This window comes from Oncorhynchus gorbuscha, linkage group LG19, assembly GCF_021184085.1.
Source record: "Oncorhynchus gorbuscha isolate QuinsamMale2020 ecotype Even-year linkage group LG19, OgorEven_v1.0, whole genome shotgun sequence".
In the NCBI taxonomy this organism is placed as follows: Eukaryota; Metazoa; Chordata; class Actinopteri; order Salmoniformes; family Salmonidae; genus Oncorhynchus; species Oncorhynchus gorbuscha.
Genome location: NC_060191.1, coordinates 57,120,762 through 57,147,523, shown reverse-complemented (window position 1 = coordinate 57,147,523; position 26,762 = coordinate 57,120,762). Strand labels below are relative to the sequence as shown.

The 26,762-nt window shown below is 45.5% G+C and overlaps 1 protein-coding gene across 2 annotated transcripts in view; it reads left to right on the top strand.

Annotated features, from left to right (window-relative positions):
* The window catches only part of LOC124004638 (seizure protein 6 homolog), a 140,223-nt gene that overhangs the window by 88,184 nt on the left and 25,277 nt on the right, over nt 1-26,762 (top strand). The window lies entirely within an intron of this gene.

Genomic DNA, 26,762 nt, shown 5'->3' with positions numbered 1-26,762 from the left:
GCACTAGGCCATCAACCTAATCAAATACTACACAACCACCAACCAAGCACCACACCACAGCACAGCACTAGGCCATCAACCTAATCAAATACTACACAACCACCAACCAAGCACCACACCACAGCACAGCACTAGGCCATCAACCTAATCAAATACTACACAACCACCAACCAAGCACCACACCACAGCACAGCACTAGGCCATCAACCTAATCAAATACTACACAACCACCAACCAAGCACCACACCACAGCACAGCACTAGGCCATCAACCTAATCAAATACTACACAACCACCAACCAAGCACCACACCACAGCACAGCACTAGGCCATCAACCTAATCAAATACTACACAACCACCAACCAAGCACCACACCACAGCACAGCACTAGGCCATCAACCTAATCAAATACTACACAACCACCAACCAAGCACCACACCACAGCACAGCACTAGGCCATCAACCTAATCAAATACTACACAACCACCAACCAAGCACCACACCACAGCACAGCACTAGGCCATCAACCTAATCAAATACTACACAACCACCAACCAAGCACCACACCACAGCACAGCACTAGGCCATCAACCTAATCAAATACTACACAACCACCAACCAAGCACCACACCACAGCACAGCACTAGGCCATCAACCTAATCAAATACTACACAACCACCAACCAAGCACCACACCACAGCACAGCACTAGGCCATCAACCTAATCAAATACTACACAACCACCAACCAAGCACCACACCACAGCACAGCACTAGGCCATCAACCTAATCAAATACTACACAACCACCAACCAAGCACCACACCACAGCACAGCACTAGGCCATCAACCTAATCAAATACTACACAACCACCAACCAAGCACCACACCACAGCACAGCACTAGGCCATCAACCTAATCAAATACTACACAACCACCAACCAAGCACCACACCACAGCACAGCACTAGGCCATCAACCTAATCAAATACTACACAACCACCAACCAAGCACCACACCACAGCACAGCACTAGGCCATCAACCTAATCAAATACTACACAACCACCAACCAAGCACCACACCACAGCACAGCACTAGGCCATCAACCTAATCAAATACTACACAACCACCAACCAAGCACCACACCACAGCACAGCACTAGGCCATCAACCTAATCAAATACTACACAACCACCAACCAAGCACCACACCACAGCACAGCACTAGGCCATCAACCTAATCAAATACTACACAACCACCAACCAAGCACCACACCACAGCACAGCACAGCACTAGGCCATCAACCTAATCAAATACTACACAACCACCAACCAAGCACCACACCACAGCACAGCACTAGGCCATCAACCTAATCAAATACTACACAACCACCAACCAAGCACCACACCACAGCACAGCACTAGGCCATCAACCTAATCAAATACTACACAACCACCAACCAAGCACCACACCACAGCACAGCACTAGGCCATCAACCTAATCAAATACTACACAACCACCAACCAAGCACCACACCACAGCACAGCACTAGGCCATCAACCTAATCAAATACTACACAACCACCAACCAAGCACCACACCACAGCACAGCACTAGGCCATCAACCTAATCAAATACTACACAACCACCAACCAAGCACCACACCACAGCACAGCACTAGGCCATCAACCTAATCAAATACTACACAACCACCAACCAAGCACCACACCACAGCACAGCACTAGGCCATCAACCTAATCAAATACTACACAACCACCAACCAAGCACCACACCACAGCACAGCACTAGGCCATCAACCTAATCAAATACTACACAACCACCAACCAAGCACCACACCACAGCACAGCACTAGGCCATCAACCTAATCAAATACTACACAACCACCAACCAAGCACCACACCACAGCACAGCACTAGGCCATCAACCTAATCAAATACTACACAACCACCAACCAAGCACCACACCACAGCACAGCACTAGGCCATCAACCTAATCAAATACTACACAACCACCAACCAAGCACCACACCACAGCACAGCACTAGGCCATCAACCTAATCAAATACTACACAACCACCAACCAAGCACCACACCACAGCACAGCACTAGGCCATCAACCTAATCAAATACTACACAACCACCAACCAAGCACCACACCACAGCACAGCACTAGGCCATCAACCTAATCAAATACTACACAACCACCAACCAAGCACCACACCACAGCACAGCACTAGGCCATCAACCTAATCAAATACTACACAACCACCAACAAGCACCACACCAACCAAGCACCACACCACAGCACAGCACTAGGCCATCAACCTAATCAAATACTACACAACCACCAACCAAGCACCACACCACAGCACAGCACTAGGCCATCAACCTAATCAAATACTACACAACCACCAACCAAGCACCACACCACAGCACAGCACTAGGCCATCAACCTAATCAAATACTACACAACCACCAACCAAGCACCACACCACAGCACAGCACTAGGCCATCAACCTAATCAAATACTACACAACCACCAACCAAGCACCACACCACAGCACAGCACTAGGCCATCAACCTAATCAAATACTACACAACCACCAACCAAGCACCACACCACAGCACAGCACTAGGCCATCAACCTAATCAAATACTACACAACCACCAACCAAGCACCACACCACAGCACAGCACTAGGCCATCAACCTAATCAAATACTACACAACCACCAACCAAGCACCACACCACAGCACAGCACTAGGCCATCAACCTAATCAAATACTACACAACCACCAACCAAGCACCACACCACAGCACAGCACTAGGCCATCAACCTAATCAAATACTACACAACCACCAACCAAGCACCACACCACAGCACAGCACTAGGCCATCAACCTAATCAAATACTACACAACCACCAACCAAGCACCACACCACAGCACAGCACTAGGCCATCAACCTAATCAAATACTACACAACCACCAACCAAGCACCACACCACAGCACAGCACTAGGCCATCAACCTAATCAAATACTACACAACCACCAACCAAGCACCACACCACAGCACAGCACTAGGCCATCAACCTAATCAAATACTACACAACCACCAACCAAGCACCACACCACAGCACAGCACTAGGCCATCAACCTAATCAAATACTACACAACCACCAACCAAGCACCACACCACAGCACAGCACTAGGCCATCAACCTAATCAAATACTACACAACCACCAACCAAGCACCACACCACAGCACAGCACTAGGCCATCAACCTAATCAAATACTACACAACCACCAACCAAGCACCACACCACAGCACAGCACTAGGCCATCAACCTAATCAAATACTACACAACCACCAACCAAGCACCACACCACAGCACAGCACTAGGCCATCAACCTAATCAAATACTACACAACCACCAACCAAGCACCACACCACAGCACAGCACTAGGCCATCAACCTAATCAAATACTACACAACCACCAACCAAGCACCACACCACAGCACAGCACTAGGCCATCAACCTAATCAAATACTACACAACCACCAACCAAGCACCACACCACAGCACAGCACTAGGCCATCAACCTAATCAAATACTACACAACCACCAACCAAGCACCACACCACAGCACAGCACTAGGCCATCAACCTAATCAAATACTACACAACCACCAACCAAGCACCACACCACAGCACAGCACTAGGCCATCAACCTAATCAAATACTACACAACCACCAACCAAGCACCACACCACAGCACAGCACTAGGCCATCAACCTAATCAAATACTACACAACCACCAACCAAGCACCACACCACAGCACAGCACTAGGCCATCAACCTAATCAAATACTACACAACCACCAACCAAGCACCACACCACAGCACAGCACTAGGCCATCAACCTAATCAAATACTACACAACCACCAACCAAGCACCACACCACAGCACAGCACTAGGCCATCAACCTAATCAAATACTACACAACCACCAACCAAGCACCACACCACAGCACAGCACTAGGCCATCAACCTAATCAAATACTACACAACCACCAACCAAGCACCACACCACAGCACAGCACTAGGCCATCAACCTAATCAAATACTACACAACCACCAACCAAGCACCACACCACAGCACAGCACTAGGCCATCAACCTAATCAAATACTACACAACCACCAACCAAGCACCACACCACAGCACAGCACTAGGCCATCAACCTAATCAAATACTACACAACCACCAACCAAGCACCACACCACAGCACAGCACTAGGCCATCAACCTAATCAAATACTACACAACCACCAACCAAGCACCACACCACAGCACAGCACTAGGCCATCAACCTAATCAAATACTACACAACCACCAACCAAGCACCACACCACAGCACAGCACTAGGCCATCAACCTAATCAAATACTACACAACCACCAACCAAGCACCACACCACAGCACAGCACTAGGCCATCAACCTAATCAAATACTACACAACCACCAACCAAGCACCACACCACAGCACAGCACTAGGCCATCAACCTAATCAAATACTACACAACCACCAACCAAGCACCACACCACAGCACAGCACTAGGCCATCAACCTAATCAAATACTACACAACCACCAACCAAGCACCACACCACAGCACAGCACTAGGCCATCAACCTAATCAAATACTACACAACCACCAACCAAGCACCACACCACAGCACAGCACTAGGCCATCAACCTAATCAAATACTACACAACCACCAACCAAGCACCACACCACAGCACAGCACTAGGCCATCAACCTAATCAAATACTACACAACCACCAACCAAGCACCACACCACAGCACAGCACTAGGCCATCAACCTAATCAAATACTACACAACCACCAACCAAGCACCACACCACAGCACAGCACTAGGCCATCAACCTAATCAAATACTACACAACCACCAACCAAGCACCACACCACAGCACAGCACTAGGCCATCAACCTAATCAAATACTACACAACCACCAACCAAGCACCACACCACAGCACAGCACTAGGCCATCAACCTAATCAAATACTACACAACCACCAACCAAGCACCACACCACAGCACAGCACTAGGCCATCAACCTAATCAAATACTACACAACCACCAACCAAGCACCACACCACAGCACAGCACTAGGCCATCAACCTAATCAAATACTACACAACCACCAACCAAGCACCACACCACAGCACAGCACTAGGCCATCAACCTAATCAAATACTACACAACCACCAACCAAGCACCACACCACAGCACAGCACTAGGCCATCAACCTAATCAAATACTACACAACCACCAACCAAGCACCACACCACAGCACAGCACTAGGCCATCAACCTAATCAAATACTACACAACCACCAACCAAGCACCACACCACAGCACAGCACTAGGCCATCAACCTAATCAAATACTACACAACCACCAACCAAGCACCACACCACAGCACAGCACTAGGCCATCAACCTAATCAAATACTACACAACCACCAACCAAGCACCACACCACAGCACAGCACTAGGCCATCAACCTAATCAAATACTACACAACCACCAACCAAGCACCACACCACAGCACAGCACTAGGCCATCAACCTAATCAAATACTACACAACCACCAACCAAGCACCACACCACAGCACAGCACTAGGCCATCAACCTAATCAAATACTACACAACCACCAACCAAGCACCACACCACAGCACAGCACTAGGCCATCAACCTAATCAAATACTACACAACCACCAACCAAGCACCACACCACAGCACAGCACTAGGCCATCAACCTAATCAAATACTACACAACCACCAACCAAGCACCACACCACAGCACAGCACTAGGCCATCAACCTAATCAAATACTACACAACCACCAACCAAGCACCACACCACAGCACAGCACTAGGCCATCAACCTAATCAAATACTACACAACCACCAACCAAGCACCACACCACAGCACAGCACTAGGCCATCAACCTAATCAAATACTACACAACCACCAACCAAGCACCACACCACAGCACAGCACTAGGCCATCAACCTAATCAAATACTACACAACCACCAACCAAGCACCACACCACAGCACAGCACTAGGCCATCAACCTAATCAAATACTACACAACCACCAACCAAGCACCACACCACAGCACAGCACTAGGCCATCAACCTAATCAAATACTACACAACCACCAACCAAGCACCACACCACAGCACAGCACTAGGCCATCAACCTAATCAAATACTACACAACCACCAACCAAGCACCACACCACAGCACAGCACTAGGCCATCAACCTAATCAAATACTACACAACCACCAACCAAGCACCACACCACAGCACAGCACTAGGCCATCAACCTAATCAAATACTACACAACCACCAACCAAGCACCACACCACAGCACAGCACTAGGCCATCAACCTAATCAAATACTACACAACCACCAACCAAGCACCACACCACAGCACAGCACTAGGCCATCAACCTAATCAAATACTACACAACCACCAACCAAGCACCACACCACAGCACAGCACTAGGCCATCAACCTAATCAAATACTACACAACCACCAACCAAGCACCACACCACAGCACAGCACTAGGCCATCAACCTAATCAAATACTACACAACCACCAACCAAGCACCACACCACAGCACAGCACTAGGCCATCAACCTAATCAAATACTACACAACCACCAACCAAGCACCACACCACAGCACAGCACTAGGCCATCAACCTAATCAAATACTACACAACCACCAACCAAGCACCACACCACAGCACAGCACTAGGCCATCAACCTAATCAAATACTACACAACCACCAACCAAGCACCACACCACAGCACAGCACTAGGCCATCAACCTAATCAAATACTACACAACCACCAACCAAGCACCACACCACAGCACAGCACTAGGCCATCAACCTAATCAAATACTACACAACCACCAACCAAGCACCACACCACAGCACAGCACTAGGCCATCAACCTAATCAAATACTACACAACCACCAACCAAGCACCACACCACAGCACAGCACTAGGCCATCAACCTAATCAAATACTACACAACCACCAACCAAGCACCACACCACAGCACAGCACTAGGCCATCAACCTAATCAAATACTACACAACCACCAACCAAGCACCACACCACAGCACAGCACTAGGCCATCAACCTAATCAAATACTACACAACCACCAACCAAGCACCACACCACAGCACAGCACTAGGCCATCAACCTAATCAAATACTACACAACCACCAACCAAGCACCACACCACAGCACAGCACTAGGCCATCAACCTAATCAAATACTACACAACCACCAACCAAGCACCACACCACAGCACAGCACTAGGCCATCAACCTAATCAAATACTACACAACCACCAACCAAGCACCACACCACAGCACAGCACTAGGCCATCAACCTAATCAAATACTACACAACCACCAACCAAGCACCACACCACAGCACAGCACTAGGCCATCAACCTAATCAAATACTACACAACCACCAACCAAGCACCACACCACAGCACAGCACTAGGCCATCAACCTAATCAAATACTACACAACCACCAACCAAGCACCACACCACAGCACAGCACTAGGCCATCAACCTAATCAAATACTACACAACCACCAACCAAGCACCACACCACAGCACAGCACTAGGCCATCAACCTAATCAAATACTACACAACCACCAACCAAGCACCACACCACAGCACAGCACTAGGCCATCAACCTAATCAAATACTACACAACCACCAACCAAGCACCACACCACAGCACAGCACTAGGCCATCAACCTAATCAAATACTACACAACCACCAACCAAGCACCACACCACAGCACAGCACTAGGCCATCAACCTAATCAAATACTACACAACCACCAACCAAGCACCACACCACAGCACAGCACTAGGCCATCAACCTAATCAAATACTACACAACCACCAACCAAGCACCACACCACAGCACAGCACTAGGCCATCAACCTAATCAAATACTACACAACCACCAACCAAGCACCACACCACAGCACAGCACTAGGCCATCAACCTAATCAAATACTACACAACCACCAACCAAGCACCACACCACAGCACAGCACTAGGCCATCAACCTAATCAAATACTACACAACCACCAACCAAGCACCACACCACAGCACAGCACTAGGCCATCAACCTAATCAAATACTACACAACCACCAACCAAGCACCACACCACAGCACAGCACTAGGCCATCAACCTAATCAAATACTACACAACCACCAACCAAGCACCACACCACAGCACAGCACTAGGCCATCAACCTAATCAAATACTACACAACCACCAACCAAGCACCACACCACAGCACAGCACTAGGCCATCAACCTAATCAAATACTACACAACCACCAACCAAGCACCACACCACAGCACAGCACTAGGCCATCAACCTAATCAAATACTACACAACCACCAACCAAGCACCACACCACAGCACAGCACTAGGCCATCAACCTAATCAAATACTACACAACCACCAACCAAGCACCACACCACAGCACAGCACTAGGCCATCAACCTAATCAAATACTACACAACCACCAACCAAGCACCACACCACAGCACAGCACTAGGCCATCAACCTAATCAAATACTACACAACCACCAACCAAGCACCACACCACAGCACAGCACTAGGCCATCAACCTAATCAAATACTACACAACCACCAACCAAGCACCACACCACAGCACAGCACTAGGCCATCAACCTAATCAAATACTACACAACCACCAACCAAGCACCACACCACAGCACAGCACTAGGCCATCAACCTAATCAAATACTACACAACCACCAACCAAGCACCACACCACAGCACAGCACTAGGCCATCAACCTAATCAAATACTACACAACCACCAACCAAGCACCACACCACAGCACAGCACTAGGCCATCAACCTAATCAAATACTACACAACCACCAACCAAGCACCACACCACAGCACAGCACTAGGCCATCAACCTAATCAAATACTACACAACCACCAACCAAGCACCACACCACAGCACAGCACTAGGCCATCAACCTAATCAAATACTACACAACCACCAACCAAGCACCACACCACAGCACAGCACTAGGCCATCAACCTAATCAAATACTACACAACCACCAACCAAGCACCACACCACAGCACAGCACTAGGCCATCAACCTAATCAAATACTACACAACCACCAACCAAGCACCACACCACAGCACAGCACTAGGCCATCAACCTAATCAAATACTACACAACCACCAACCAAGCACCACACCACAGCACAGCACTAGGCCATCAACCTAATCAAATACTACACAACCACCAACCAAGCACCACACCACAGCACAGCACTAGGCCATCAACCTAATCAAATACTACACAACCACCAACCAAGCACCACACCACAGCACAGCACTAGGCCATCAACCTAATCAAATACTACACAACCACCAACCAAGCACCACACCACAGCACAGCACTAGGCCATCAACCTAATCAAATACTACACAACCACCAACCAAGCACCACACCACAGCACAGCACTAGGCCATCAACCTAATCAAATACTACACAACAACAAACCAAGTTTCAGAATGTGAGTTGTAACCAATGTGAAGTGATAATATGGACATGTCAGGGTTTACCAGAATTGGACCCAGAAGCAGACCAGGACAAGGTGAGTATAAAGATGGTGAGTATTTATTAATCAATGAGAACGTGGAGGTAGATAGTTCCGGGTGGAGGAGCGGGCAGCGGAGGTGGGTTGATGGGAGTGGATAGGCAGATTCAATGGATAACAACACACTGGCGACGAGCAGACAGGGATGGGGGATGGGGTATGGGTTCCGGGTGAATGGTGTTCATGGCTAACGATCCAGCAGGGAATGGATGTCAGGTCAGAGCTTTTGAAGGGGAGAGGTGATGATCAGGACATGTGTGCAGATTACTGATGGGATACAGGTGCGGGTGAACATCGATCTCCCAACAAGCTAATTCGCCCGGCAACCAGACAGGGTGCGTTCCAGGACACCGGAAACACACTCCAGGACAGAAACACAGGCAAACACAGACTCAGGAAGCGGGATTCATGACAGGACAAGGCCTGAGAGGTTGATTTATCCTCTCCTCCAGCAGCCTCCTCCTGTACACTGGGGCTCACCCTTCTGTACACTGGGGCTCACTCTCCTGTTATCCCTTGTCAACATAATGTGCTCATGTTAGCCACAAAACAACACTGCTGTCAATTGGCAGTATAATCAGTTGGGGAAATTGCTGTGATGATGCTCTTCTAATTGTCATTGTCAGAAGGAGACTGCATGCAGTTATGAGCCCTGTTGCTTACACATTGTGGTGAAATAGAAAAGCAACTTTACAAATATTTTTTTTCAGATTCTTTTGTTTTTGTGAGTTAATGAACTGTGGCAGGTTTGTAAATGAGTAGAGCCATTCCGAACAATGCCTAGATTACCGGTTGAATAAGAATTGCATTTCCCGCTCACCCATCCCTCTCTGAATCATGCTATTCCCCCCCCCTCTTCTCTCTCTCCTTCTCTCGTTTCCTCTCTCTCTCTCTCCTTTGCGAGTTGTGTGGGTGGTATTCACCACCCAGTGAGCGGGACCTTCATGGCTTTCTGTGGCAGGCTTCTGCTGCTCTATTAAATAGCATGGCAATCATACGGCAGGGCACGGCACAGCGCCACCGATAATAACTTCCTGCTTCTTTACAAAACTTCCAATTACCTGACACAGTGCCCCCCCCCCACCCCCATCCCCCCACCCCCTCCTCTGCTCGACCTGTTTGATATTCCCTGAGCAGCGCGTCGTGCTGATCTGGACTGGCTATATGAGGGTGGCCTGTCTGCGACGTACAGTATGGTGCATTCTGTAGCAGACAGAAATAAAATAACTTAGGGGGAGAGTAATTTGATGACATCTGGTATGTTCATAGAGGGAATCTCTCTCTCTTTTTCTTTTTCTTTTTCTCTGACTCTTTATCTCCCTCTCGCTCTCTTCCGCTCTCTCACTCCCTCCCTTTCTCGCTCAATGTTAATAATAAAAAAAAATGGTTCTCGGGGCATGCTGAGTAATTAGCATATAATGGGGTCACCTTAATCACAAGTGCATTAAATCTCAATGAAACACTGCCTGGAAACAAATTGACTTCCCATTAGAATACATCAAATTTAAGTTATGGATCCATAAATCAAGTAGTCAGCCATCTTTCTGCGTGCCTCTGGCAGAATGAGAGTTATCATACACTAAGACAGTGCTTGGTTAGGGGAATTGTTTGCTCAAATACCAATATTCATGATTTTCCACTTACCTTGGCCTTTGCAGTTTTTTTCTTTTGGTATAGGCTGCCTATACAAGCTCTGAAGGCAAAACATTGCTCTTCTAATTGCTTTGGAGTCACTTTGAGGACATCATCATAGAATGTATGCACACATGACTGTAAGTCGCTTTGGATAAAAGCGTCTGCTAAATGGCATATATTATTATTATTATTATATATATTTTAAGAGCATACTACAATGTTCCCTGTTAGTTTCCATACATTTCTAATCCAAGGAGGCTCATGATTTGTTCAGAAAGATGTGTAATTTGATATTTAACACTTAAACACCAACGTCTATGTTAATAACATTTCAACTCAAAGTAAGATAAAGTCTGATTATCTGCCAGATGACATAAGCAGGAGAGGGAGAGTGGTAACATGTTCATTTATACACCATGACAGTTTTACGTGTATTGAGATGATTGCTCTGATATTACAATCTCTTTGCTCTGCAAAGCACCTTGTCTCGTAATGAGGTGTGGAGAATGTGATCAGACAACCAGTGAGCAGGAGACTGATTTGTTTTAAAGATGGAAACCAGGCTAGTGTCTGTGATTAAATCATGAATCATCATCATCTCCTCTGGCTGAGGTGACCGGTAATGAATTCATTACTGTCTTACTAGATCATTCCTGGAGGAAGATTGATCAAACAGTGAATTTGAGGGAACTAAAGAGCGAGTTGTGTTGATCATTGTGGGTGCTATGAACATTTGCTCAGTATTTATGAAGCACGCATATGTAAATTAGTTCTGTATTGGTATTTTTCATTTAAATCAACTGGCCTAGGATAATTGTAATGCTTGCTCTCCTGTCATGTCTTGTCTATTTGCTATCACCATTTTGAGTACCTTAAATACTTTTCTCTCTCTCTCTCTCTGTCTCTCTCGCTCTCTTCATGTAGTTTGCTCTACATCATCATACATCGTTAGAGCTGTATGTTAGTCATCTAGTGTAGCAGGCCAGTTCTGAGCACCCATTACTGGCACAGTGTACTGTGGCTCTATTGGCATGGAAACACTGATGGATATCAAAGTTTCAGCTACCATCTCCCATTTGGCCAGCAGTCATAAGAGCAGTAATTACCTGTGGATACATTTTAAGCAGCAGGTACTGATATGGTAATATCACCATCATCTATCAGTAGAGATAGTCTTTATTTACCAGCTGCTCTGGGAGAAAGATCAATGAAACAAGTGGAAAACAAGAATCAAGTGGAGGAAAACACTCTCCACACAGATTTGGGATAAAAGTTGGTGATCAAGACCTTGTCCAACACCTCCGCTTGGCAGCTGTTTAGTAACAGCCTTTCAAAGACTTGGGAGAAAGTGTGAAACTCAGCACGAAACCTTCCCAACACTTGTTTCCCTTCTTTGTCTCCTTTTATTCATAACCACTATCTGAAAGTATTGGGGCATTATCATCATCATTGACATCAAGTTACTTGCCTGGTATTTAGAAGTTAGACACCTAAGAAAGTTAGAGAGGGAGAGAGAGAGATAAAGAAGGAGAAGAGCAAGAGGGAGAGAAGGAGAGTGAGTGTGTGTATGAGTGCCATGCGTGTATACACATACACAAGTTAAAGTGGAGGGCAGTCGGCAGAAACATGTCCCTTCCCAGGCTCCCCTCACAGCTGGTGAAGTCTCACTGTCCCCTCTCTGTCCCCTGGGTTACAACTCCAGCTCCACGGCGCTCTCTGTCCCCTGGGGTACAACTCCAGTTCCACGGCGCTCTCTGTCCCCTGGGTTACAACTCCAGCTCCACGGCGCTCTCTGTCCCCTGGGTTACAACTCCAGCTCCACGGCGCTCTCTGTCCCCTGGGTTACAACTCCAGCTCCACGGCGCTCTCTGTCCCCTGGGTTACAACTCCAGCTCCACGGCGCTCTCTGTCCCCTGGGTTACAACTCCAGTTCCACGGCGCTCTCTGTCCCCTGGGTTACAACTCCAGCTCCACGGCGCTCTCTGTCCCCTGGGGTACAACTCCAGTTCCACGGCGCTCTCTGTCCCCTGGGTTACAACTCCAGCTCCACGGCGCTCTCTGTCCCCTGGGTTACAACTCCAGCTCCACGGCGCTCTCTGTCCCCTGGGTTACAACTCCAGCTCCACAGCGCTCTCTGTCCCCTGGGTTACAACTCCAGCTCCACGGCGCTCTCGGTCCCCTGGGTTACAACTCCAGTTCCACGGCGCTCTCTGTCCCCTGGGGTACAACTCCAGCTCCACGGCGCTCTCTGTCCCCTGGGGTACAACTCCAGCTCCACGGCGCTCTCTGTCCCCTGGGGTACAACTCCAGCTCCACGGCGCTCTCTGTCCCCTGCGGTACAACTCCAGTTCCACGGCGCTCTCTGTCCCCTGGGGTACAACTCCAGTTCCACGGCGCTCTCTGCCCCCTGGGGTACAACTCCAGTTCCACGGCGCTCTCTGTCCCCTGGGGTACAACTCCAGTTCCACGGCACTCTCTGTCCCCTGGGTTACAACTCCCGTTCCACGGCGCTCTCTGTCCCCTGGGGTACAACTCCAGTTCCACGCCGCTCTCTGTCCCCTGGGTTACAACTCCAGTTCCACGGCGCTCTCTGTCCCCTGGGTTACAACTCCAGTTCCACGGCGCTCTCTGTCCCCTGGGGTACAACTCCAGTTCCACGGCACTCTCTGTCCCATGGGGTACAACTCCAGTTCCACGGCACTCTCTGTCCCATGGGGTACAACTCCAGTTCCACGGCACTCTCTGTCCCCTGGGTTACAACTCCAGTTCCACGCCGCTGTCGGTCTCTCACACAATTGTTTATCAGCCCAGTAAGACATCGCTTCCCCACTAAGACAGTCCCTCTGATGGTGCAAAGACTAGGCCAGATCAGGGCCAACCCAAGACCCATCCACACACATATTACATATACAGTTGACCCATCCACACACATATTACATATACAGTAGACCCATCCACACACATATTACATATACAGTAGACCATCCACACACATATTACATATACAGTAGACCCATCCACACACATATTACATATACAGTAGACCCATCCACACACATATTACATATACAGTAGACCCATCCACACACATATTACATATACAGTAGACCCATCCACACACATATTACATATACAGTAGACCCATCCACACACATATTACATATACAGTAGACCCATCCACACACATATTACATATACAGTAGACCCATCTACACACATATTACATATACAGTAGACCCATCCACACACATATTACATATACAGTAGACCCATCCACACACATATTACATATACAGTAGACCCATCCACACACATATTACATATACAGTAGACCCATCCACACACATATTACATATACAGTAGACCCATCCACACACATATTACATATACAGTTGACCCATCCACACACATATTACATATACAGTAGACCCATCCACACACATATTACATATACAGTAGACCATCCACACACATATTACATATACAGTAGACCCATCCACACACATATTACATATACAGTAGACCCATCCACACACATATTACATATACAGTAGACCCATCCACACACATATTACATATACAGTAGACCCATCCACACACATATTACATATACAGTAGACCTATCCACACACATATTACATATACAGTAGACCCATCCACACACATATTACATATACAGTAGACCCATCCACACACATATTACATATACAGTAGACCCATCCACACACATATTACATATACAGTAGACCCATCCACACACATATTACATATACAGTTGACCCATCCACACACATATTACATATACAGTAGACCCATCCACACACATATTACATATACAGTAGACCCATCCACACACATATTACATATACAGTAGACCCATCCACACACATATTACATATACAGTAGACCCATCCACACACATATTACATAGACATTAGAACCATCCACACACATATTACATAGACATTAGACCATCCACACACATATTACATATACAGTAGACCCATCCACACACATATTACATATACAGTAGACCCATCCACACACATATTACATATACAGTAGACCATCCACACACATATTACATATACACTAGACCTATCCACACACTTATTACATTTACAGTAGTTTTGTTTAGAATACAAATAACACACTTCTCATTTTATGATTGAACATTCATGAGACTGTAGCCCACACAGATCAGATCAGTATTATCTGCATAGTTCTTGTAATTTAATGTGGAAAACAATATTCACGCTTCACTCTCCCCTACACTTCACTCTCCCCTGTTCCTCAGTCTCCTGCCAAATGCTGCTGTTAGCCTGCCTACCAGGCATTAGGTCTCTACTGCCTCTCCTGTCAACAAATACATCTCAATTAATCCACTGATGAAATATGGAGAAGGGCGGAGTGGTTGCCGAAACGATCAATAGTGACTTAACTCAGTTTAGAAATTCCTGCCCAATTTCAGCTATACAGCGGTTATAGTTTTGGCACGCCCTCTAAGGTCATGTAAGACTAGATGACACTGGTTTTCATAAATAGTGTCATTGGCTTGAACCCACTATCTCTACTGACAGATAAATGTCAAAATAATTCACTGTAATTCAGAACAAACCATGAAGCTTCCAACAATTGACAAGAAGGTCACAGCAGTCTTCTTTAGACAATGTGGGTCCCGAGACAAAACCAGTTGAGAACTACTGCTCTAGAAGATCATTTGAGGTTAAAAACAGACCCTTTTCCATCAGAAAAAGGCCTTCAGGTCCAGCCTCCATTGTCATTGAACCCTGAATGGCAGTGATAATGCAGAACCATAATGATTGGGCTAATGATTACTTGTGGTGGACTAAGGTGTCCATTGTAGTGTATATGCGGTGAGTGATTAGAAGTACATAGTTAGACAAAAGGCCAACGGTGTCCTCCCATATACCATTTATGCATTTGATTATTGCAATCACACATAGGCCTATGTGGGCACATACACACATATACACTGAAATAAAGATAAAGACACAACTGCTTTCAGACAGCGACAAAGGGGATGCTAGAAGCTCAAAACATGAATCCTATCTCCACCACACATGTGCCTCTTCAAAGTTTAGTCTGCTCTTTCCTTAATTATATCCTAAACTCTCCTGGACACATCAATTAAACATTTTGGATTTGTAAAACCTGCATTTACTGAACCAGGGAATCAGGCAGGAAAATCTGTTTTTGAGATGGAATTGGAGTCTTTTCACCTACAGTTGAAGTCAGACGTTTACATATACTTATGTTGGAGTCATTAAAACTCTTTTCAACCACTCCACAAATTTCTTGTTAACAAACTATAGTTTTGGCAAGTCGGTTAGGACATCTACTTCGTGCATAACACAAGTAATTTTTACAACAATTGTTTACAGACATATTATTTAACTTAGAATTCACTGTATCACAATTCCAGTGGGTCAGAAGTTTACATACACTAAGTTGACTGTGCCTTTAAACGGCTTGGAAAATTCCAGAAAATTATGTCATGGCTTTAGAAGCTTCTGATAGGCTAATTGACATCATTTGAGTCAATTAGAGGTGTACCTGTGGCTGTATTTCAAGGCCTACCTTCAAATTCAGTGCCTCCTTACTTGGCATCATGGGAAAATAAAAAATCAGCTAATACCTCAGAAAAAAAAATATAGACCTCCACAAGTCTGGTTCATCCTTGGGAGCAATTTCCAAATGCCTGAAGGTACCACATTCATCTGTACAAACAATAGTACACAAGTATAAACACCATGGGACCACGCAGCTGTCATACCGCTCAGGAGGAGACGCGTCTGAATGAACGTACTTTGGTGCGAAAAGTGCAAATCAATCCCAGAACAACAGCAAAGGACCTTGTGAAGATGCTGGAGGATACAGGTACAAAAGTATCTATATTCACAGTAAAATGAGTCCTATATCAACATTACCTGAAAGGCTGCTCAACAAGGAAGAAGCCAATGCTCCAAAACTGCCATAAAAAGCCAGACTACGGTTTGCAACTGCACATGGGGACAAAAATCATACTTTTTGGAGAAATGTCCTCTGGTCTGATGAAACAAAAATAGAACTTTGGCCATAATGACCATCGTTATGTCTGGAGGAAAAAGGGGGAGGCTTGCAAGAACACCATCCCAACCGTGAAGCACAGCATCATGTTGTGGGGGTGCTTTGCTGCAGGAGGGACTGATACACAAAATAGATGGCATCATGAGGGTGGAAAATTATGTGGATATATTGAAGCAACATCTCAAGACATCAGTCAGGAAGTTAAAGCTTGGTCACAAATGCATCTTCCAAATGGACATTGACCCCAAGCATACTTCCAAAGTTGTGGCAAAATGGTATAAGGACAACAAAGTCAAGGTATTGGAGTGGCCATCACAAAGCCCTGACCTCAATCCTATAGAACATTTGTGGGCAGAACTGAAAAAGCGTGTGCGAACAAGGAGGCCTACGAACCTGACTCAGTTACACCAGCTCTGCCAGGAGGAATGGGCCCAACCTATTGTGGGAAGCTTGTGGAAATGTTTGACCCAAGTTAAAAAATTTAAAGGCAATGCTACCAAATACTAATTGAGTGTATGTAAACTTCTGTGTCATGACCTGACCTGAGATATCTCTGTTTTCTTTATATTTTGGTTAGGTCAGGGTGTGACTAGGGTGGATACGCTAGTTTTTGTATTGTCTAGGGTTTTTGTATGTCTACGGTTTTGTAGGTATAGGTATTTGTATATTTATGGTGGCCTGATATGGTTCCCAATCAGAGGCAGCTGTTTATCGTTGTCTCTGATTGGGGATCATATTTAGGTAGCCATTTCCCATTTGTTATTTGTGAGTTATTGTTCTATGTTTAGTTGCCTGTCTGTACTATTAATATAGCTTCACGGTTCGTTTTGTTATTTTGGTTAGTTTGTTCAGTGTTCATTCTTATAATAATAAAGAATGTACGCATATAACGCTGAGCCTTGGTCCGATTCATATGACGAATGTGACATTCTGACTCACTGGGAAATAAATGAATCTCTCTACTATTATTCTGACATTTTACATTCTTAAAATAAAGTGGTGATCGTAACTGAGAGCATTTTAGATTGACATTAATTAGTGTGGCTGATGTGTGTGTGGTGGCAGAGGGAACAGTGGGATGGAAGTGGAGTGTATCTCTGTCAAACTCTTTCAAACGTGGCCTTGGTCCCTTGTGGCCGTCTTCAGACACACTTCACATCACAGCCACCAGGCAGTATGTTAGACAAGCGTCCCCCGACACCCTGTCAGACACACGTCAGAAATGCTGCCACTGGACGACGCAAGATTAAGACCCACTGACCCTCAACACCAACCTTTGTTCTCTCGTCTAGTCCTCTCTCTCTTTCCTCTCCTCTCCGTATTGCTCTCTCTCTCTCTCCTCTCCTTTCCGTATTGCTCTCTCTCTCCCTCTCTCTCTCCCTCTCTCTCTCTCTCTCTCTCTCTCTCTCTCTCTCTCTCTCTCTCTCTCTCTCTCTCTCTCTCTCTCTCTCTCTCTCTCTCTCTCTCTCTCTCTCTCTCTCTCTCTCTCTCTCTCTCTCTCTCTCTCTCTCCTCTCCGTATTGCTCTCTCTCTCTCCCTCTCTCCCTCTGTCTCTCCTCTCCGTATCGCTCTCTCTCTCTCCCTCTGTCTCTCCTCTCCGTATCTCTCTCTCTCTCTCTCTCTCCTTCTCTCTCCTCTCCATATCGCTCTTTCTCTCTCTCTCTCTCTCTCTCCTCTCCTCTCCGTATCACTCTTTCTCTCTCTCTCTCCCTCTGTCTCTCCTCTCCGTATCGCTCTCTCTCTCTCTCCTTCTGTCTCTCCTCTCTGTATCGCTCTCTCTCTCTCCTTCTGTCTCTCCTCTCCATATCGCTCCTTCTCTCTCTTTCCCTCTGTCTCTCCTCTCCGTATCGCTCTTTCTCTCTCTCTCTCCTTCTGTCTCTCCTCTCCGTATCTCTCTCTCTCTCTCTCTCTCTCTCTCTCTCTCTCTCTCTCTCCCTCTCTCTCCCTCTCTCTCTCTCCCTCTCTCTCTCTCTCTCTCTCCTCTCTCTCTCTCTCTCTCTCTCTCTCTCTCTCTCTCTCTCTCTCTCTCTCTCTCTCTCTCTCTCTCTCTGTCTCTCCTTCTCTCTCTCTCTCTCTCTCTCTCTCTCTCTCTCTCTCTCTCTCTCTCTCTCTCTCTCTCTCTCTCTCTCTCTCTCTCTCTCTCCTCTTCACAGTTTGGTAACCTACAAGTCTGGTTGCTTATCATTTCCTTGTAGCGAGAACCCCACGTTTACTGTAACTTAATCCTTTTTTAATGAAAACCATTAAAATGGTGGCAAATTGATTTCAAACTTACACTGATATAATGATATTTTTAAAATTCACTTTGTCCTCGCCCAGTTAATAGTGATCCATCTCCTTATTATTAAACTATCAGTGAGAAGTAATTACAGCCAGAGGATTTCACGTTAACTTAATAGTAGAACAGAATAGATTCTTACTAAATTCAATTACCACCATATTAAATGTTTAATAAGAAGGGAAATAGCATGAAATTTAACGGCAGCAAACAGAATTACGTATTCAAAAGATCCGGTCAAGCATAAACAAGGCATGGACTGACTGATAAGAACCAAACCCTGCTTACCGTCAATAAATGGGGCTTGTCAATGAATGGGGCTTGTAATTATGAATTAATTACCGTTAGGATTAGAGTCATTTCATTTTGTACGTTAAAGGTAATAAAATACACCAAATTCCAAAGTACCGCCAAACTGCTGACTCTAAGGCTCTAATGTGTAAGGCACCTATAAAATATAACAAAAATAAGCAGAGGAGTCACAGAGGAAAGTTCATGAGAATGTTTGTCATTGCAGTTCCTTGTCAGGGTTGATTAACAGGCCATCTGTGCATCCTGATTCTGGTCTACATATTTCCACAGCAGAGCAGAAGTGAAGACATTAACATGTCCTCCACACATTATTATGTCTAGCAATCATCATCCCACTCAGAGCGGCAGCATGACCGATTCTCCTCTACTGCCTTTCATGTGTTTGCATCCTAATGATTCTGTCCCCACAGGTTAGTCTGTGATGATGGGATGTTTTAAGTCTATTGGTGATAATGATCCATCCAGGCAAGCTCAGAATAACCCAAACCTACGGCATCCAGCTAACCATGAAATAAACTAAATATAGGGTTCATTTGGTGAATAAACTCTGCTCGATGCCCAGTGAATGTGGAACAGACATCAATCAAACCCCAACATTTCACAGACCCACACCATCTGTGTGTCCAGTCAGTCTGTCTTTCAGTCATTCGATGTGAACCTCTGAAGTTCTGCTGTACTTCAGCCCCTCCTCTCTCTCTTCGGTTCTTTCCTTTATAGACCCCACATCACAATCTCATTAGCATTAGCAAAGACATATAAAAACTGAGGACCGTGGGTTTTTAACTGCAATGGCAACCGATAGTCTATTCACATTTAATTAAGTTATTATATTTGCTGGCAGTTAGCTCCTATAGCAACTCCATGGTGATCTGCTGTAGTGAGACATTTCATGGATTCACATTATTACACCATACGCCCATTACCGAAAGAGCATGAAAGCATGCTGTAAATTTAATGAAGCAAGAGCTTTTTATTGCCTTTGTGCTTTTGGCACCTGAGGTTTGAGTAGGATTGAGAGGTGTGTTGCTACTGTAGTATTTCCATGGGAATGAGATAGACTTGTGTGTCTATGACCAGGGTAAAAAGTAAGAGTTTGAAGCTATGCAATCAGATTTTTTATTTATTTCTGTTCGTGTCTAAAACCTTCTGTCCACTCTTTTTTTTACCATATTTTAAGTATACAGCATAAATATGGTTCCCTATTTCCCAACATGGTTCCCTATTTCCCAAGATGCATGCTTGTTGCCAGGTAGATTCAATGTCCTTCTCACATGGGTTTTCTCCTTTCTATGATGGACAGAAGGACACCCCTTCCACACCACCACATCATTCATATCCCTTAGGGGCCGTCAGACTCACAGGTCGGTAAGGTCATTTTACCCTTCCTTTGCTCTCGCTGTTCCGTGAAGGTTAATGTGAGGCAGCGTTTAATCCAATCTAAACACTGAAACAGATTTCCCATATGCCCCTGTCCTCTCTCCTCAGTGAGCCTGTCACACACGGTTATTCTCAATAAGGCCTGATGAGCCTGGCTGCAAATGAATCCCCTCTGTGTTTCATAATTAATGCTCGTGGATGTTGTGGAGGAGGATACATCTTCCATTAGGTCATGTAAAATACAGGAGTCTTAATAGACCATTCGTCTCTGTTAGCAAGCTAGTGCTGCTGCGTTATGAGGACAGGCCTCTCTCTGATTGGAGGCAGAGAAGAGTCAAATGGCTGAGGGGACTGAGGTGACCGCTGTGACGGCAAACTGCCACCCATTCTACATGTCTTCTTCTGTGCTAAGAGACGACAACGCGTCTGGAATTAGTAATGAGACTGGGTGCTTAGCAGCATCTTCAACGTTTGGTTTGGTAGGGTTGCGAATGCATAAATTGTGAACATGTTTAAGAGCAGGTACATGAGGAGGAAAAACTAGCCTAAAAATCCTGCTAACATTTCATTATAAATTCGTTGTGAAAAGGTTGGTAATGTCTTTACCTAGTGGATAGCTTGGGACAATAAAGTTCTATCTGCGTTTCGGTCTAAATGTAGTTATTGACATAGCCTTGTTCTGTTCAATGTTCTCTACCTATATAGTACTCTAAATATCCCAGTTCATGTTGTTAAGTTCAAAATAACACAATATAACAATTGTTGATACCATTCAAACCAATGAGGGTTCATAACTTTAAAGTCAATTATCTCAGAATCAACTTTTTGTAGATAGAACCTTATAGTCCGAAGCTCTCGTAGTGACAAAGTGTTACAGACAACACTGTAAAGTCACAATTTTGGTAAAAACGTGGTGATATTTTGTAGGCTATATTTGGTTCCACTATCCCTGTGTGGTGGCCTGAATGTGGACTGAGTGTGTGACTGAGCTCTATGGCCCAGTGTGCACCCTATCATACCTCTCCGGGGTGTTGAGGGCTACTCAGAATATAAAGATGGCCGTTGAATCTGCTAGTGTTAGCCGCCAGCTAATCTCCCAAGCCAGTTGTTCCAACGGTATCGTTACCAGCCATAGTGAACCCATTTCATTTTATGGCCTCTATAACACAGTGGGAGGAGAAAGCTGTGGAGACAGTGGAGAGGAGGAGGCTGGCTGCCAGTGTGATTTAGTACCTGGTTGGGAGCAGCTCCACGTTAGGCCAGCCTCCAGTGCCCCCTCTGTATTAGTCTAATTGAAACAGAAACAGCAGGGTGATGATGCTATAACAACACCCCCACGCCTCCACCCCTAAACCAGGCCCTGCTGTGCTGATACACCGCACCCCACAATAAACCATAAATAAAATGGATAGCCGAGGGGAGTGTCTGGGCCCTGCTTATTGGCTCATTGACTCAGAGGAGCGCTTTTAGCTTTCATATTGCATGCACTAGAAAGATTAGACAGCCATCAGCAGCAGGCCTCTCCTCTATCTCTGCACGACCCTCTCTTTCTGGCCTTTTATCACTGTTGGTTTTTAAGTGGGGGAGGACGGAGGGGAGGAGGCGGTATCATTTAGCCTAGGTCCAACAGGCAGTCCTCAGGACAGACAGGCTCTTACCCAGCCAGTAAGGCCCAGGGAGATAGTCCTGGACCCAAGTTTTACTCTCAGAGGAGCTCCTGTGAAGCGTACTTTGACTTGAACTGAATGGTCTGAACTGTACAGTATGTGCCATCACTTCCTCTATGGATTCATTGTTACTGTCATCATATCCTCTATGGGTTCCCTGTTACTGTCATCATATCCTCTATGGGTACCCTGTTACTGTCATCATATCCTCTATGGGTTCCCTGTTACTGTCATCATATCCTCTATGGGTTCCCTGTTACTGTCATCATATCCTCTATGGGTACCCTGTTACTGTCATCATATCCTCTATGGTTCCCTGTTACTGTCATCATATCCTCTATGGGTACCCTGTTACTGTCATCATATCCTCTATGGGTTCCCTGTTACTGTCATCATATCCTCTATGGGTTCCCTGTTACTGTCATCATATCCTCTATGGGTTCCCTGTTACTGTCATCATATCCTCTATGGGTTCCCTGTTACTGTCATCATATCCTCTATGGGTTCCCTGTTACTGTCATCATATCCTCTATGGGTACCCTGTTACTGTCATCATATCCTCTATGGGTTCCCTGTTACTGTCATCATATCCTCTATGGGTTCCCTGTTACTCTCATCATATCCTCTATGGGTTCCCTGTTACTGTCATCATATCCTCTATGGGTTCCCTGTTACTGTCATCATATCCTCTATGGGTTCCCTGTTACTGTCATCATATCCTCTATGGGTACCCTGTTACTGTCATCATATCCTCTATGGGTTCCCTGTTACTCTCATCATATCCTCTATGGGTTCCCTGTTACTGTCATCATATCCTCTATGGGTACCCTGTTACTGTCATCATATCCTCTATGGGTTCCCTGTTACTGTCATCATATCCTCTATGGGTTCCCTGTTACTGTCATCATATCCTCTATGGGTACCCTGTTACTGTCATCATATCCTCTATGGGTTCCCTGTTACTGTCATCATATCCTCTATGGGTACCCTGTTACTGTCATCATATCCTCTATGGGTTCCCTGTTACTGTCATCATATCCTCTATGGGTTCCCTGTTACTGTCATCATATCATCTATGGGTTCCCTGTTACTGTCATCATATCCTCTATGGGTTCCCTGTTACTGTCATCATATCATCTATGGGTTCCCTGTTACTGTCATCATATCCTCTATGGGTTCCCTGTTACTGTCATCATATCCTCTATGGGTTCCCTGTTACTGTCATCATATCCTCTATGGGTTCCCTGTTACTGTCATCATATCATCTATGGGTTCCCTGTTACTGTCATCATATCATCTATGGGTTCCCTGTTACTGTCATCATATCCTCTATGGGTTCCCTGTTACTGTCATCATATCATCTATGGGTTCCCTGTTACTGTCATCATATCCTCTATGGGTTCCCTGTTACTGTCATCATATCCTCTATGGGTACCCTGTTACTGTCATCATATCCTCTATGGGTACCCTGTTACTGTCATCATATCCTCTATGGGTACCCTGTTACCATCATCATATCCTCTATGGGTTCCCTGTTACTGTCATCATATCCTCTATGGGTACCCTGTTACTGTCATCATATCCTCTATGGGTTCCCTGTTACTGTCATCATATCCTCTATGGGTACCCTGTTACTGTCATCATATCCTCTATGGGTTCCCTGTTACTGTCATCATATCCTCTATGGGTTCCCTGTTACTGTCATCATATCATCTATGGGTTCCCTGTTACTGTCATCATATCCTCTATGGGTTCCCTGTTACTGTCATCATATCATCTATGGGTTCCCTGTTACTGTCATCATATCCTCTATGGGTTCCCTGTTACTGTCATCATATCATCTATGGGTTCCCTGTTACTGTCATCATATCCTCTATGGGTTCCCTGTTACTGTCATCATATCCTCTATGGGTTCCCTGTTACTGTCATCATATCCTCTATGGGTTCCCTGTTACTGTCATCATATCATCTATGGGTTCCCTGTTACTGTCATCATATCATCTATGGGTTCCCTGTTACTGTCATCATATCCTCTATGGGTTCCCTGTTACTGTCATCATATCATCTATGGGTTCCCTGTTACCGTCATCATATCCTCTATGGGTTCCCTGTTACCGTCATCATATCCTCTATGGGTACCCTGTTACTGTCATCATATCCTCTATGGGTACCCTGTTACTGTCATCATATCCTCTATGGGTACCCTGTTACTGTCATCATATCCTCTATGGGTACCCTGTTACTGTCATCATATCATCTATGGTTCCCTGTTACTGTCATCATATCCTCTATGGGTACCCTGTTACTGTCATCATATCCTCTATGGGTTCCCTGTTACTGTCATCATATCATCTATGGTTCCCTGTTACTGTCATCATATCCTCTATGGGTACCCTGTTACTGTCATCATATCCTCTATGGGTTCCCTGTTACTGTCATCATATCATCTATGGTTCCCTGTTACCGTCATCATATCATCTATGGTTCCCTGTTACTGTCATCATATCCTCTATGGGTACCCTGTTACCGTCATCATCTCCTCTATGGGTTCCCTGTTACTGTCATCATATCCTCTATGGGTTCCCTGTTACTGTCATCATATCCTCTATGGGTACCCATTTACTGTCATCACATCCTCTATGGGTACCCTGTTACTGTCATCATATTATCTATGGGTACCCTGTTACTGTCATCATATCCTCTATGGGTACCCTGTTACTGTCATCATATCCTCTATGGGTACCATGTTACTGTCATCATATCCTCTATGGGTTCCCTGTTACTGTCATCATATCCTCTATGGGTACCCTGTTACCGTCATCATCTCCTCCATGGTTCCCTGTTACTGTCATCATATCCTCTATGTGTACCCTGTTACTGTCATCATATCCTCTATGGGTACCCTGTTACTGTCATCATATCCTCTTTGGGTACCCTGTTACTGTCATCATCACCTCTATGGGTACCATGTTACTGTCATCATATCCTCTATGGGTACCCTGTTACTGTCATCATATCCTCTATGGGTACCATGTTACTGTCATCATATCCTCTATGGGTTCCCTGTTACTGTCATCATATCCTCTATGGGTACCCTGTTACTGTCATCATATCCTCTATGGGTACCATGTTACTGTCATCATATCCTCTATGGGTACCATGTTACTGTCATCATATCCTCTATGGGTTCCCTGTTACTGTCATCATATCCTCTATGGGTACCCTGTTACTGTCATCATATCCTCTATGGGTACCATGTTACTGTCATCATATCCTCTATGGGTACCATGTTACTGTCATCATATCCTCTATGGGTTCCCTGTTACTGTCATCACCTCCTTGGCAATGTCTCCTTGAGACAGAATCAATGGTGGAGTGCTGCACTGCCTTCCAACAGGATAACAGTGAAGCTGCAACAATTACAGTCAGACAGACAGCCTGGAGCGAGAACCACACATATATCTGTTAAAAATAGCTGGGGATGAGGGGAAAACACTACCAGTCGTTTGTTAAAGATCCACTTGTGGGTCATTCTTGAAATACAGACAGGACTTCAGGTCCCTATTACATGTTCACAGT